General features: G+C 45.7%; 1 long non-coding RNA gene across 3 annotated transcripts in view; it reads right to left on the bottom strand.

The window, feature by feature from the left end:
• Positions 1-345: 345 nt before the first annotated feature.
• LOC109551856 (uncharacterized) overlaps positions 346-14,797 on the bottom strand; it is a 45,604-nt gene continuing 31,152 nt past the window's right edge. Inside the window, exons 2-3 of one of the 3 annotated variants that reach the window (XR_012330966.1) lie at positions 13,203-13,286; positions 346-10,500 (exon numbers count right to left, since the gene is read on the bottom strand). This is a non-coding gene — a long non-coding RNA (uncharacterized lncRNA). The remainder of the gene's footprint in view (positions 10,501-13,202; positions 13,287-14,797) is intronic. The other 2 variants (XR_012330967.1, XR_012330968.1) reach the window with 2 other exon arrangements.

Raw genomic sequence — 14,797 nt, 5'->3', positions numbered from 1 at the left:
CTGCAGGTCACGAGACAGAAAACTGTGACCTCAGTGAGCGTGTGCTTCACCTCTCTGGGCCGGGGGTATTAGGGGGATGAAACAGTGATCCTGACACTAACTGGCGAGTTTCGTGCTTACTATACATCACTGTGCTGCAACTTTGCTCTGTGAGCTCAACTCATCCTCACACGCCCAAGTGAAGTGAATCCTATTATTACCCTGTTGACACACGTCTTCCCGGTCACTGCTCTGCCTGCAGACTCCTCGGTCCTGCCCCACTCAGCGCCTGCGAAGCCCTGCAGGGTCTGGCCACCCTGCTTCCTCCCCCCGCCCCCCCCCCCCATCTCTCTCCCCTCCCCTCCTTCTCCTTCCCTTCCCTTTTTTTCTTCGTATTTTATCATCCAGATACCTCAGCCTCCCCAACCAAGGTTCTCATTGACCTGTCTCTTCTCTCCTCTTTCTATCCTCGGCCAACTTTTTAAAAGAAAGAATAAGTTGTGTCCACACTGCATTCACACACACATGGACTTTGCTTCCTTTTGCCCAGCCTTCTCTTAATGACAGGATAAAATCGCATGGTATGAAATACATCGTACTTTGGCCATGCTATCCCTTTCTTTGTTATTATTCTCACACTCATGGAGGTCTCAATGAAAGACCTCACTAATGGGATCACATTCTCTTTCTGCTTGGTTCTGTCTTTCCAATCACTTTTTTTTTTTGGCCTCGCCATGCGGCTTGCGGGATCTCAGTTCCCTGACCAGGGATTGAACCCCGGGTCACGGCAGTGAAAACACCGAGTCCTAACCACTGGACCACCAGGGAATTCCTCCAATCACACTTTTTCATTACTTTAGCAAGCCTGTGTTGAGTCCCATATGAGCTGGGCTTTGTTCTAGGATTCTGAGAATAAACTAGGTGTTTGCCCTCAAGAAGCTCATATCGAAGTGAAGAGCCCAATATGTAAACAAATGCTCATATCCCACTGGGGCTGTGCTATGAACTATGACCCACAGTGCTCTATGGCCCAAGCGTGGCATCTATCCCAGCCTATCACAATGAGGAAGGGCTCCTGGGTCAGGCGTAAACTCAATCTCAACCTGAACCTTGAACTGAAGCTTTTTTTTTTTTTTAATTAGCTTTACTGAGGTATATTTTAAATATCATAACATTTAAGTACAAAATTCAGTGCTTTTTTGGTAATTTTACCAAGTGGTGCAGTCATCACCATAAATCAATTTTAGAACATTCAGATAGTCCCCCAGTCAGATCCCTTTCTCATGCCCATTTACAGGTAATCCCTGTTCCCACTCAGCCCCACACAACCACTAATCTACTCACCGTCTCTATCAATTTGCCTTTTCTGGACATTTTATATAAAGTGGAACCATACACTATTTACTCCCTGTGTCCAGCTTCTTTCACTTACCATAACACCCTTGAAGTTCATCCACATGGCAGTACCTGTCATTTGTCTGTTCCTTTGTATTGCTGTATAGTTCTGGTGTATGGACTTTGCCTATTCATCTCATTAATCAGTTGATGGACATTTAGGTTGTTTCCAGTTTGGGGCTGTTATGAATAATAGCTGCTGTGAACCCTGACTCACACATCTTTGCGTAGACGTATGTTTTCGTTTCTCCAGGGGGGATACCTAAGAGTGGAATTGCTGGATCACATGGTAAGTTTATGTTTAATTTTTTGAGGAACCACCAAACTGTTTTCCGGAGATGCTGCCCCATTTTATGTTCCCACCTGCAATGTAGGAGGGTTCCGTTTCTCCACATCTTAGCTAACATTTGTCATCATATCATTTTGATCATAATCATTCTAGTAGGTATGACATAGATCTCATTTGACATTTGCACTTCCTTAATGACTAATGATGTTGAGCATCTGTTCACGTGCTTGTTAGCTATTGGTATATCTTCTTTGGAGAAATATCTGTTCATATTGTTTGCTCATCTTTTGATTGGGCTGTTTGTCTTGTTATTGAGCTGTAGGAGTTCTTTGTAAATACTGGATACAAGTCCTTTATGAGATTCGGTTTTGCAAAGCTGTTGTCCAAGTCTATTGTTTACCTTTTCATTTTCTTAATGGTGGCTCTTAAGCACAGAAGTTTTGAACCTTGATGAATTTCAGTTTGATTTTTTATTTTAGAAATCATGCTAAGAAATCTTTGCCTGACAAAAAGTTTAGAAGATTTTTTCCCCTATGTATGCTTTTAAGAGTTGTATAGTTTTAGCTCTTACATTTAAGTCTATGATCCGTTTTGAGTTAATTTTTGTATATGGTGTGAGGTAAGGGTCTAAGTTTTTCCTTTTGCAAGTAGATGAATAGCCAATTGTCCCAGCACTATTTGTTAAATAGACTATCTTTCCTCCAATGAACTGCCATGACTTTGTTGTCAAAAATCAATTGACTGTAAATGTAAGGGTTTATTTCTAGACTCTCAATTCTGTTCCATTGACCTGTATGCCAGTTCCACTCTGTCTTGACAACTGTAGCTTTATAGTGAGTCTTGAAATCAAGAACTGAAGGTCCTACAATTTCGTTCTTCTTTTTCCAGAACGTTTTGGTTATTCTAGGTGTTTCTCATTACAATATAAATTTTAGGATCAGTTTGCCAGTTTCTGGAAAAAGAAGCGGGCTGGAATTTTGATAGGGATTAGGTTGAATCTATAGATCAGTTTGGGGAGTATTGCTATCTTAATATTGTCTTCCAATGTAAGAACATGGAATGTCTCTCCATTTATTTAGAGTTTGATTTTCCTCAGTGAAGTTTTGTAATAGTGTACAAGTCTCGTATTTCTTTTGTTAAATTTATTCCTAAGTATTTTATTCTATTTGATACTATTAGGAATGGAATTATATTCTTTTTTTTTTTTTTTGCGGTACGCGGGCCTCTCACTGTTGTGGCCTCTCCCGTTGCGGAGCATAGGCTCCGGACGCGCAGGCTCAGCGACCATGGCTCACGGGCCCAGCCGCTCCGCGGCATGTGGGATCTTCCCGGACCGGGGCACGAACCCGTGTCCCCTGCATCGGCAGGCAGACTCTCAACCACTGCGCCACCAGGGAAGCCCTGGAATTATATTCTTAATTTTGTTTTTGGCTTGTTCATTGCTTGCTATGTAGAAATAAACTTGACTTCTGTATATCGATCTTGTATCCTGTGACCTTGTACTTGTTTATTAGTTCTCATCGTATGTTCTTTTACATTCCTTAGGATTTCCTACATATAGAATCATGTCATCTGAGAATGAAGACAGTGTACTTCTTCCTTTACAGTCTGGGTGCCTCTTGCCTGTTTCTTGTTCCCGTGAGGCCTGTTCCTCTTTGGGGGTGTCTTCCTGAATTGTTCTTCCCCCAGCTGTTCCATGGCTCACTCCCTCACCTACTTAGATCTTTACTCAAATGTCAACTCCTTGCCAAGGCCTTCTTGGGACACCCTACTTAAGTTGAACCCCTCCTCACACCCCACACCTCTAACCCTTTTTCTTGCTTTGTATTTCTCCACAGCACTGACCATCTCAGACTTTATACCTCTCCCTTCTCAAGATGGTCCTGAGAGTTCCAAGAACAAATAATATGGCTGGAAGGAGGGCCTGAGCTGGTGCTTGGCCAGGGTTGGATGAAGGAGGGTCCAGGAGGGGCGTTCTCTGGGGACACTCAGACCCCTGCCCCACCCTTCCTGGCTGGGAGGGGAAGGGTCTCCATGCACATGGAAAGACATTCAGGAGGCAGTAGGTGGGGGTCCCTGGGAAGGCTCATATACACCCATGCCTGCCTAAACAGCCCAGCCACACCCAGACAGGGCCCAGCCTCGACAAAGGCTCTACCTGAAGCTTGTTTGCATTTCATTTCACCTGAATAGAAAATGCTGGCGCTCAGGAGATGGGGAGGACAGAGGTAGGCTCCCAGTGACTCCCCCAGCTGCCGACCCACTAGAGGTGATCCTGCCTTTGGAGACTCCACTCTGCCCCTGGCAACCAGGAAAATACATTCCCTATTTGCACGGGGTTAAGGAACGGGATCTCTTTACACCCCCTCCCTTATCTGGAGCTTGTCCCAGAACTAGGACTGGGGTTAGGCGTGTGTGTGTGCGGGGGTGATCCCTGAGCCCAGTATGAGCATAGGTGGGTGGAGGCTGCAGTGGAAAGAGCCCCCAGCTGGATGTCAGACAATCTGGGTCCCTGTCCTGCTCTGTGTCTTTGCAGCAGAATGAACTTAAGGCCTGAGGGTCAAGCCCTGGGTGGGTTTCCACCTCCATCAAATAGGCCTGAGGAAGCCCCCTCACCCTGGGTGGGAGGTTTGCTCCCCTACTCTGGGTTTCCATTTCTTCATCTGTACACCCAGTGTAAGAATACATCCTCCGTACAGCCACTATGGAGAACAGTATGGAAGTTCCTTAAAAAACTAAAAATAGAACTACCATACGACCCAGCAATCCCACTACTGGGCATATACCCTGAGAAAACCATAATTCAGAAAGAGTCATGTACCACAATGTTCATTGCAGCTCTATTTACAATAGCCAGGACATGGAAGCAACCTAAGTGTCCATTGATAGATGAATGGATAAAGAAGATGTGGCACATATATACAATGGAATATTACTCAGCCATAAAAAGAAACGAAATTGAATTATTTGTAATGAGGTAGATGGACCTAGAGTCTGTCATACAGAGTGAAGTAAGTCAGAAAGAGAAAAACGAATACTGTATACTAACACATATATATGGAATCTAAGGAAAAGAAAAAAGGTCATGAACAACCTAGGGGCAAGACGAGAATAAAGACACAGATCTACTAGAGAATGGACTTGAGGATACAGGGAGGGGGAAGGGTAAGCTGGGACGAAGTGAGAGAGTGGCATGGACATATATACACTACCAAATGTAAAATAGATAGCTAATGGGAAGCAGCCGCATAGCACAGGGAGATCAGCTCGGTGCTTTGTGACCACCTAGAGGGGTGGGATAGGGAGGGTGGGAGGGAGATGCAAGAGGGAGGAGATATAACTCCATCAGCTATATACATGTATAGCTGATTCACTTTGTTATAAAGCAGAAACTAACACACTATTGTAAAGCAATTATACTCCCGTAAAGATGTTAAAAAAAAAAAAGAATACATCCTCCGGGCTGCAGGCTCCAAGAAGATATTACCCATTAAAACATATATTATATATTCATATACAATATATGTATATTCTTAGTAAAATACACGTAACATAAAATTTACCATCTTAAGCATTGGTAAGTGTAGAGTTCAGTGGCATTAAGTACATTCCCATTTTTGTGCCCCCCCAAGAAGATATCATCCTTTAAAAAATACTGTCCGGGGCTTCCCTGGTGGCGCAGTGGTTGAGAGTCCGCCTGCCGATGCAGGGGACGCGGGTTCGTGCCCCGGTCCGGGAAGACCCCACATGCCGCAGAGCGGCTGGGCCCGTGAGCCATAGCCGCTGAGCCTGCGCGTCCGGAGCCTGTGCTCCGCAACGGGAGAGGCCACAACAGTGAGAGGCCCGCGTACCGGAAAAAAAAAAAAAAAAAAAAATACTGTCCATTCCCCACGATCCCCTCTGGTGTCCCACACCTGTGCTGGCTGTCACCCTCTGCCCTTGTTCTTGTCTCCTTGAGTGGCGAGATGATTGATGTGTTCCTCTCTCTCCCAGGCTGGGACGATGTGTCCCTCATCTGCTTGTCCCCGGTGTCCTGCACACGCTTGGCACAGAGTGGACGCTCCTTAAAAAGAAGTGAGTTAGACTCTTGGAGGTGGAGCCCCATGGACCAAGCCATCAGCGCAGGCTCTCAGGATGGTTCTGCCAAAGCACAAATTTTTCTTGTCTCAAACCGAGCATGGCCCTCCAGACAGCACATCCAAATCCTTAACCCTCCCAAGAGCTTCGGAGGAGGGCGCTAGTCATCTCCACTTTGGAGATGAGGAAATTGGGGTCAAGGGAGGATGTGTGACTTGCCCCCGGCATCGTCCTTTGAGGTTACCGGCAGAGCTGGGATTTGAACACAGGCACTGGGGTGGGGCTGCACTATTTTCCTTTAAATCATGAACCATTTTAATTTTTAATGGATGCAAGCACTCTACACCGTTAAATACACTTTGAAAGTCATTCAACTTCGCTTCAATTGTAAGTTCTCTTTTATTAACATACCTTGATTTAAAGAATACCCTAACTTACCATTGACGGGTTGCTAGGTGAATCACTAGATTGAATGCGCAATTGCTTTATTATAATCTCCTCCTTCTCTCTCCTTAGGTGAGCCTGAAAGTATTCAGTCTAAATTAGAGAACAGAACATTAGCCCTTATAAATGGCTAATGTTTATAAGATGCATCAGAAAGATCCCTGCTAACCCTTTGGCTGAACCCTTCTACTTGAGTAAAAGAACTTAGTCCAATTTAATAACAGTTCCATTTAAGTCTGCTTCTTCAAAGCCTATCAGCAATCCTCAGGCACTGGCACAGATTAAAATCAATCGGCAGAGCTGGGAGAGTACAAATCTCTGTGGATTTTGCAGATTGCTGATGCCTCAGTTTCCTCGTCTGTAAACGAGGACAGTAAAGATTAATGAGTTGGCTGTTGAAATAGTGCCCGGTGCCCACAGTAAGTGCTGGATCATGTTAATAATTATTACTGTCTCAGCCAAGCTAGCTGCTTTCGCTGACAGCTTCCACTTCACCCAGAGTTCACCTTGAGGCCATGTGACTGGACCTCACGTTTTATTATGAAAAATTTCAGGCATGCGGAAAGGTTGAAAGAAGAATGCCATCCATGGACACCCTTATACCCACCACATAGACTCAACAATTGGTCATGTCGTGCCATATTTAATTTATTTATTTGCTGTTTTTATTTTCTTCTGAACATTTCAAGGAAGTTGCTAACATCATGACCTTTTACCACTAAATACTTTAGCGCGCATCTCTTAAGAAGGAGACGTTCTCCTAAGCAACCACCAAAAAGTGAATACGTCCATAATATCACCTAATGTCCAATTCATATTCAAATTTCACTTCTCAGCAGACAGTACCATCAAATTTTTGGATTTTTGCCAACCTGAAGGATGAGGGTCTCTCAGTGTAATTAGAATTTTCTTGTCTCTTATTATGATTACAAATGAGCATCTTCTCACATGCTCAGGGTCCTTCTGCATCTCTTTTTCTGGAACTATCTGCTCATGGCTTGTGTCCATTTTATTTTATTTTATTTTTGGCCGCACCACACAGAATGCAGGATCTTAGTTCCCCAACCAGGGATCGAACCCATGCCCCCTGCGGTGGAAGCGTGGAGTGCTAACCACTGCACTGCCAGGGAATTCCCACTTTTGTCCCTTTTAAAATCATATTTTAATTTTTTTCATATCTGTTTTTAAATACTCCTTAAATATTGGTGAAATTAGCCTTTGTCTCCATGTTGCAAATATTGTCTCCCATTTGTCTTTTTTTTTTTAATTTTTGCTTGTGCAGGGTTTTTTTTTTGCCATAAAAAGCTTTTTTAAAATGTAGCTTTAATTTTTATGTAGCTGAATTTATCAAGTTTTTCTTTTATTGTTTCTGGGTTTTGAGTCCTACATTGAAAGGCTTTTCTCATTCCTGAGTTATAAAGGAATCCCCTCACGTTTTCTTCTACAAGTTTTAAGGTTTCACTTAAAAAAATCTGGATCTCTGGCTCATTGGGTATTTATTCAAGTGTTTGGTGTGAGGTATGGGTCCCCTTTTATCTTTTTTCCAAATGGCTGTCCAATTGTCCCAAGATCACTTATTAAAAAGTCCATCATGTCCAGTGATTTGAGATGCCACTTTCATCATACATCAAATTTCCATACGTACTTGGGCAACTTTCTGGACTTTCTATTCTGTTCCATTGTTCTGTCTGGCTAGTCATGTTCCTAACTACACTATTTTAATGCTGGGGCTTTATGATATGTTTTAATATCTGGTAGGACTTATCCCCATCCCTCTGCCTTTCTTTTTAAGTTTTCCTGGCCATTCTTGATAATTATTTCATATCAACTTCAGAATCAACTTGTTTAACTCTAGGAAAAATAAAAACAAAAAACAAACAAAAAAAACCCCCAATCTACTCTCAGTATTTTCATTAGGATCATTTTAAATGGATATATTTACCTGGGTCAAATGGACATCTTTATGGTATTGAACATGTTATTATTAGGGGACTATCTTTGGGGCCCTGTTTTGGGTTGAATTATGTTCCCCCCGAGAGGTATGCTTAAGTCCTAACCCCGAGTACCTCAGAATGTGAACTTATTTGGAAATAGGGCCTTTACAGAGGTACTCAAGTTAACATGAGATCATTAGGGTGGGACCTAATCTGATGTGACTGATGAAGATGAAGGCAGAGATTGGGGTGATGCCTCTACAGGTCAAGGAACATCAAAGATCGCCAGCCGGCCACCAGAAGCTAAGAGAGAGGCCTGGGACACATACTCCCTCACAGCCCTCAGAAGGAACTAACCTTGTCAATACCTTGGTCTTGCACTTCCGGCTTCCAGAACTATGAGACAAGCAATTTCTGTTACGTTAAGTCGCTCAGCTTGTGGTACTTTGTTTCGACAACCCTAGTAATCCACTTCAGGCCCCTCGGAGGATCTCTTAGGCTGGAATTGAGCGGTCCAGCCATGACTTCAGGACATCGAGAAGCATTTGTGTGTTTTCCTGACCCCAAGCAAGGCTAGCCAGGCCTGTTTCTTGCCTGCCTGAAGCGGATGAGTGAACCAATGAATGCGTTGGAAAGCTGGAGGTGTGACTTCACTCTCAGTGGGTGGCCAAACCCACTGAGGTCGAGGTCAGTGAATGAATCATTTGTGCAGTATGGCTCAGTGAGTCAGGGAGGGCCAGGCAGAAAGCCCGAGTCTGAGGCCTATTTCCTTGTCCCCTTCCTTTGGCATCTAGAAGCAGCCCCCTAAAAGTCATCAGCCCATGAAACAGACAGTGAAATGCCGCAACGCGCCACCCTCATGATACGCCCTCTGTGTGCTGTGGAGAGATAAGGACGAAGGACTTAGAAAACAGAGAGGAAGCGCCAGGCCCCCAGCTGCTCCGCTTACTTGTATGTGCCTTTGGACAAGTTAGTTAACTTCTCTGGACCTCGGTTCCCTCATCTCTTCCTTTGTGGGTGGTTGATGGTACCTGCCTTATAGGGCTAGTGTCACAGTCTAGGAGGAAATGTATGTAATGCCCTTGGCAAAGGGCTAGGGCTTACAGCAAGTGCTCAGTAGAGATTGGCAATTATTAATAAAAACTGCCCCCAAATAACTTACCCACAAAGGCAAAATTGGTAGGCACAGTTTCTGAGTCTTCAACTAGGATTCTGAATCCACCACTGGTAACTTTCTTCTCCTTCCTTCAGGGGACAGTTTGGAATAGACAAACTATGACCTCATTTGCTCCCTTCAACATTAATTAGTGTTTTCTAATAGTGAAAAGGAAATTATGCCTCAATTCATATTCCGTCTCAAAAAAATTAACTAACAACAGAGATTTGTCACTTCTCACCGTGGCGTCAGTTCCCCTGGTGCCTGGGGCGGGGTTTGGGGCCATGTTGGCAGGCGGTGCCCTTGGTTCAGGGACAGGCCTGTCTGAGTCACAGAGGCCCTGTTACTTCCTGGTCCCTCTCTTGGGCTCCTGGGTTCATCTGCATGTGTTTATCCAACAAACCTGCTTTGAGGTGTGTTCTGGGGGCCAAGAAAGGCAAGGAACCGTTTCCCTGCTCCCAAGCTAGTGGGACAAACAGAAATGGTCAGCCATGGGGCCTGTTCACACAGGCTGCTGGAGCTTCATCTGGTCCCACAGCGAATCTGAGAGTTGGTCTCTTGGGGTTATTACTGCCCCCATTTTATAAGGCAGAAAACGGAGACTCTCAGGGGCCAAGTGGTAGATAACCGAGACCCATCTCTCAGAGGTGTTTCATCCGGACATTTCTATTCTACAACAGTCTTTGTCTCTAAGGAGACATCCCCTCCTCTGGGCATCTTTTCCTCATAATTCTCTCCCAGTTGGGAGAGGGCCCTTTTCCGGCCTTTCCGAGGTCTACCCTGGCGCTTAGCACCTGGTTGTACTTGTCTTTTGACAAGTCTGTCCCCCTGCTAGACTGCTTGTTGTAGTGCTTTAATTACTTTACTGTATTCTCCTGGATCTAAGAGGTCAGCTATTCTGAGACCCAATCCCCCCCCCCCCCGTTTAATGTATATACCATAAAGAAAGAGAAATGTTGGCAATTAACTATGTCAATTAAGTATGCTATGCCTCCGACTGTAAGATATATTCCACTTTGAGGAACGTTAAAATATGAAAAAATGTGCCTTAGGCTCAATGAACTATAAAAGCAATTACTGCTTTTGAACACATCCTAGGGAAAGAAGATTTTATAAACATCCATATACTAATAAGAACAAAATTCACTAAACACGTACCCTGTGCCAGGAATTGTTCTAAAGTGCTTTTCATCCATGATCTCATATCAGGGGTTGGCAAACTTTTCCTGTAAAGGGACAGAGGTAAATATTTTAGGCTTTGTGAGCCAGACAGTGTCATAGCTACTAACCTCCCGTTGTAATGTGAAAGCAGCCACAGAGGATAGTATCAATGTGCATGGCTGAGTTTTAATAAAACTTTATTTACGGACTCTGAAGTTTGAATTTCATATGACTGTCACAAAAATATTTTTTCTTTTGATTTTCCTCCCAACCATTTAAAATATAAAAACCATTATTAGCTTGTGAATTGTACAAAAAGAAGGTGTAGGCTAGATTTGGCTCATGGGCTGTAGTTTGCTGATCCCTGTCTCCTATGATCTTTACAATAGCCCTACAAGATAGATGTTATTATTATCTTCATTTTATACATGAGACAACTGAGTCTCAGAGAGGTAAAGTAACTTGTCCAAGGACACACAGCTGGTGAGTGGTCAGGCCGGGATTCTAACCCAGGCAGTCTAACTCTGTAACTTGCTTTTAACAAGTCACCCTAAATATGGTAAATATGGTTTACCCTAAATACTGTTGCCTTTCAACATTTTTAGCTTTTTCTCTTGATTACAAAAGTTCCACATTTGTGTTGAAATATTCAAATCATACAGAATTGTAAGAAAGAAAATGAAAGTAACCCCACCCTCCAGAGATAAACACTTGAGGGTCTGTACACAGAGTTCACACAATGCTGACTAGATTTAGAATGTTCTGGACACTGTGACTTTGGATAGGTTGCCTAACCACTCTGGGTCCTTGTCTCCCAAATGAGGGAGCTGGCTGAGATGATGCACTGCCACGAGCCTTCCCTGACCGTGAGATCTGTTTGTAAGGATTGTGCAACAGAAGCTGGTTCTGTCCTAACTGTCTGGGTGTGGAGGGTGAAGTCACCCCTTGCCAGCCCCTTAGGATGGGCCAACTGGCTGCTAAGTCCCTGTGCCCGTGGCTGCCCCAAATCCCAAAAACTGAGTGACTTTGGAAAGGCAGCAGGGATACCAGGGCCTGAGCCAGGGGTTGTAGGAGGCTTGGGCTCCCTCCAGGGCTGGTGCCAGGGACCACTCTGCCCACAGAGCAGAGCTCCAGGCAAGCTGGGAGTCAGAGGCCTCAGCCAGAGCTGCCGGGGATGGACTTGCAACAGGCAGGGAGGCCTTAAACAGACTGGGGTTCCTACCTCGGGATGCCTGGGTCCTCCCCTCCATATCTCCATCAGACAGGCCCAGGGTTTGGATCTGCATCTGATGATTACCAGCTGTGTGACCTTGGGCACATTCTCCTCTCTGTTTCCTTGCCTATAACATGGGGATAATAACCAGCTCACGGGATTATTGTTTGGTTCACGAGATGATACCTGTAATGCAGCTGGCACAGGGGTGAGGCTCCATAAATGGCCATTTCTATCCCCTTCTCTCTTCTTACACTTTTCAACAGTACCTTTAAGAAAATTCTTCCACCATGCTACAAATTGTGGACCTACCATGTGCCAGGCACTGTATCTAAGATAGTAGGGTGGGGAGGTGACAGATGAGAGAAACACACCTCCTACCCTTAGCAACTCAGGGAGGGTAAGATAAGGATCTGAGAGATATTTACATAATCAGAAAGTTTGGACAAAGTCCTCCAGGGCCCAGGTGCAGAAGTTGGAGAAACCGAAGAAGGCTTCCTGGGGATGCCACTTTGGGACTTGGAGCCCAGAGGAGATAGCATCCTGGCAGGGGGAGGGGGAGCAGTGTGAGCAAAGGGGTGGGAAAGGATGAGAAACACATGTCCAGGGGTTTGCCTAAATCACAACAGAAGAGTCGGTGAGAGCAGTGGGGGCGGGGCCAGATGGAGGGGTGGAGCCTAGTGGTGGCTTTGGATTTGGTGGGACAGAGGGAGTTAGGAAGCACTGAGCAAAGGCAGGAACTGCCTGCCTTACAGCACTAGGGGGACAGTAAAAGGGCTGTGGATTCTGGAAGAGAACAGGAATGGTGGGAGCCAACTCCCTCTCCTGAGAGCACCACCTCCAGACGTGACTGGTACCAGGCCCTCGATGGATAGCATTTCCAGTTTACAAATGGGGAAATGGAGGCTCAGGAATGTTAAGCCACTTTCCCAAGGTCACAGAGCAGACAGTGAGCTGGGGCCACTTTCTGCCTGTCATCTGGGGCATGCCACTCTTTCCAAAGTCGACTCTGAGGGCAGGATTCAGACAGAGATTGTAGGGTAATATCAACCCCGGCTACACTGAGTCTTCCCACAGCCCCTAGGAGTACATGTTCTTATCTCCATCACAGGAAGGAGGGACTGGGGGCTCAGGAGGGAAACGGACTTACTCAAGGCCACACATTAAGGGTGGGAAGTCCAGGCCAGGCGGTCCCACTGCCCCGCCCTGCCTCCAGGTTTATTTCTAAGTACATCTAAAATCAGGAAGAGCCCAGGTCGGATAGGCCAGGTTCTCTCCCCAGAGAAAAAAATCCCCTGATGCTCTTTTGTGCCCTTCTGCCCATCAGGACCACAATTCCAGCCCCTTGCTGCTTCTGCAGTCACCACAGACCAGATTATGCTGGGCCTCTCTTTGGCTCCATCTCCAGCCAGAAGTAGCATCTCTGCTTCCTGGACTGGGGGCCTGGGTGGCTACATCTTTACCACCAGCCCCTCTGACCTGTGCCACTGTGTGTTGATTGGCCTCAAGGAAGGACCTTAGCCTGAACTGGACCTCTGTACTAACCACACCTACCTGCATCTTGTGGTGGACTTCTCCCCAGGTTCTGATGCCAGATGCTGAAACACACAGTGGCATGATGATATAAGCATTGCTCTGCTAGGAAGGGAAAAAACAAGAAACTTAGTGAATCATAACAAGAAGGGATGGGTAGGGCCTGGGTTCCTTACATCCATCATCTCTAACTTGGGCCTCAAACCATCCACAAAGTGCACAGTTGTAAACCCATTGTACAGATGCGAGCTTAGAGGCTCAGTGGGGGAAAAGATTCACCTGGGACCACCCAGCAACAAAATGACAGCGTGGGGTTCAAGCTCTGCTCTTTCCAAATAGGGATAGAGAGGAAAACCCCGCAGAGCTCAGCAGACACCTGACTTTAGGGCCAGACTGTGTCACTTAACACTGTAATATTTGTATAAAAAAGTTTTCTTTTTAAAAAATGTGTAGGTATTAAAAACCGCTCTTGGTAAAAAAAAAACAAAACTTGGATCAAGTTCGCATGCTGTGAAAAGTCAGCAGCTGTAACATTTTATGATTCAACGCATAAAATATGTTGAGTTCCTCAGATGAATAAGTAGTATAAACAAAGAAGTTTTTTCTTTCTTAAAAAAGATACAGGGAGGGCGTTGCCATTATCTGAGGACCTCTTTGCTGCCCTCAGCCAATGTTCATCTGAAGGTAGAAAACGCCCTTTACAAGAAAAAAGCACTTAGCCTTTTACTTTTCTAGAATTTAGGCAGAAAGTTTGAGCATGTGAGAACACCGAAGCTAAGCGAGGCAAATGCAGAAGTTGCCTCTGGTGATACAATCCACAGACCAACCACCCAGGGTGGCAGTGAAACGCCCCCCTCCCCCGGAGGAGAGGCTAAGAAACCACAGAATGTTCCTGATTCGGCACCCCAGCACGGTGGTGCAATATTTATGTTTGTGTACCTAGCGCTGTTGGTGCTGCTGCAGAGGGGCTCCGCCGCCCAGGGGGGCGTCACTAGAGCCCAGGACGAGGGTGACCGCGTGGGGTTTTCCCAAACGTTTGTCCAGGTCCTGGAAATCCTCTTAAAGCACTGTAGGATTGGATTTCGAGTTCGGCCCATATTGATGGTGAGAAGCAGAGCGTGGGGGCTGCGCCCGGCCCCTGTTCCCCTTTGCAGCCCCCGAGCCCAGCGCTTAGTAGGCGCTCAATCAGTACATATTTGGGGCATAAAGAGATGGAGCCGCTCAGTCTTAGGCAAATGTAGCCAGAAACGTGTCTGGCGGCCCCTGGTGGGGCGCTGTCGAGCCGCGATGGGGGTCGCTTCCCTAAACCCCGAACCCCGCAATCCACAACCGCACCTTGCGACCCCTCACCCTGATTTCAGCCCCCTGACTTGCGCTCCATTGGCTCACAATCGTCTAGGGACTACACGACTAGGAATGAGATTCTTCCGCTTGGTATTCGATTGGAAGGCGTTTTACTCGTTAAATGTACATTTTAAGTAACAGGGAAGTGTGGGGAACGGGAGAATATTTCCCCGAACACCTCCACCCCAACTCAGCCCGGTAGTTCTGGGATGGATTTGTCTTCAGCCCTCATTTCAGGCGCCTCGCTGTTGCCCCACCCCCAGCAGTGTGAT

This window comes from Tursiops truncatus, chromosome 3 (genome assembly GCF_011762595.2).
Source record: "Tursiops truncatus isolate mTurTru1 chromosome 3, mTurTru1.mat.Y, whole genome shotgun sequence".
In the NCBI taxonomy this organism is placed as follows: Eukaryota; Metazoa; Chordata; class Mammalia; order Artiodactyla; family Delphinidae; genus Tursiops; species Tursiops truncatus.
Note: the sequence above shows the minus strand (reverse complement) of the source record. Positions and strands in the feature narration are given on the sequence as shown.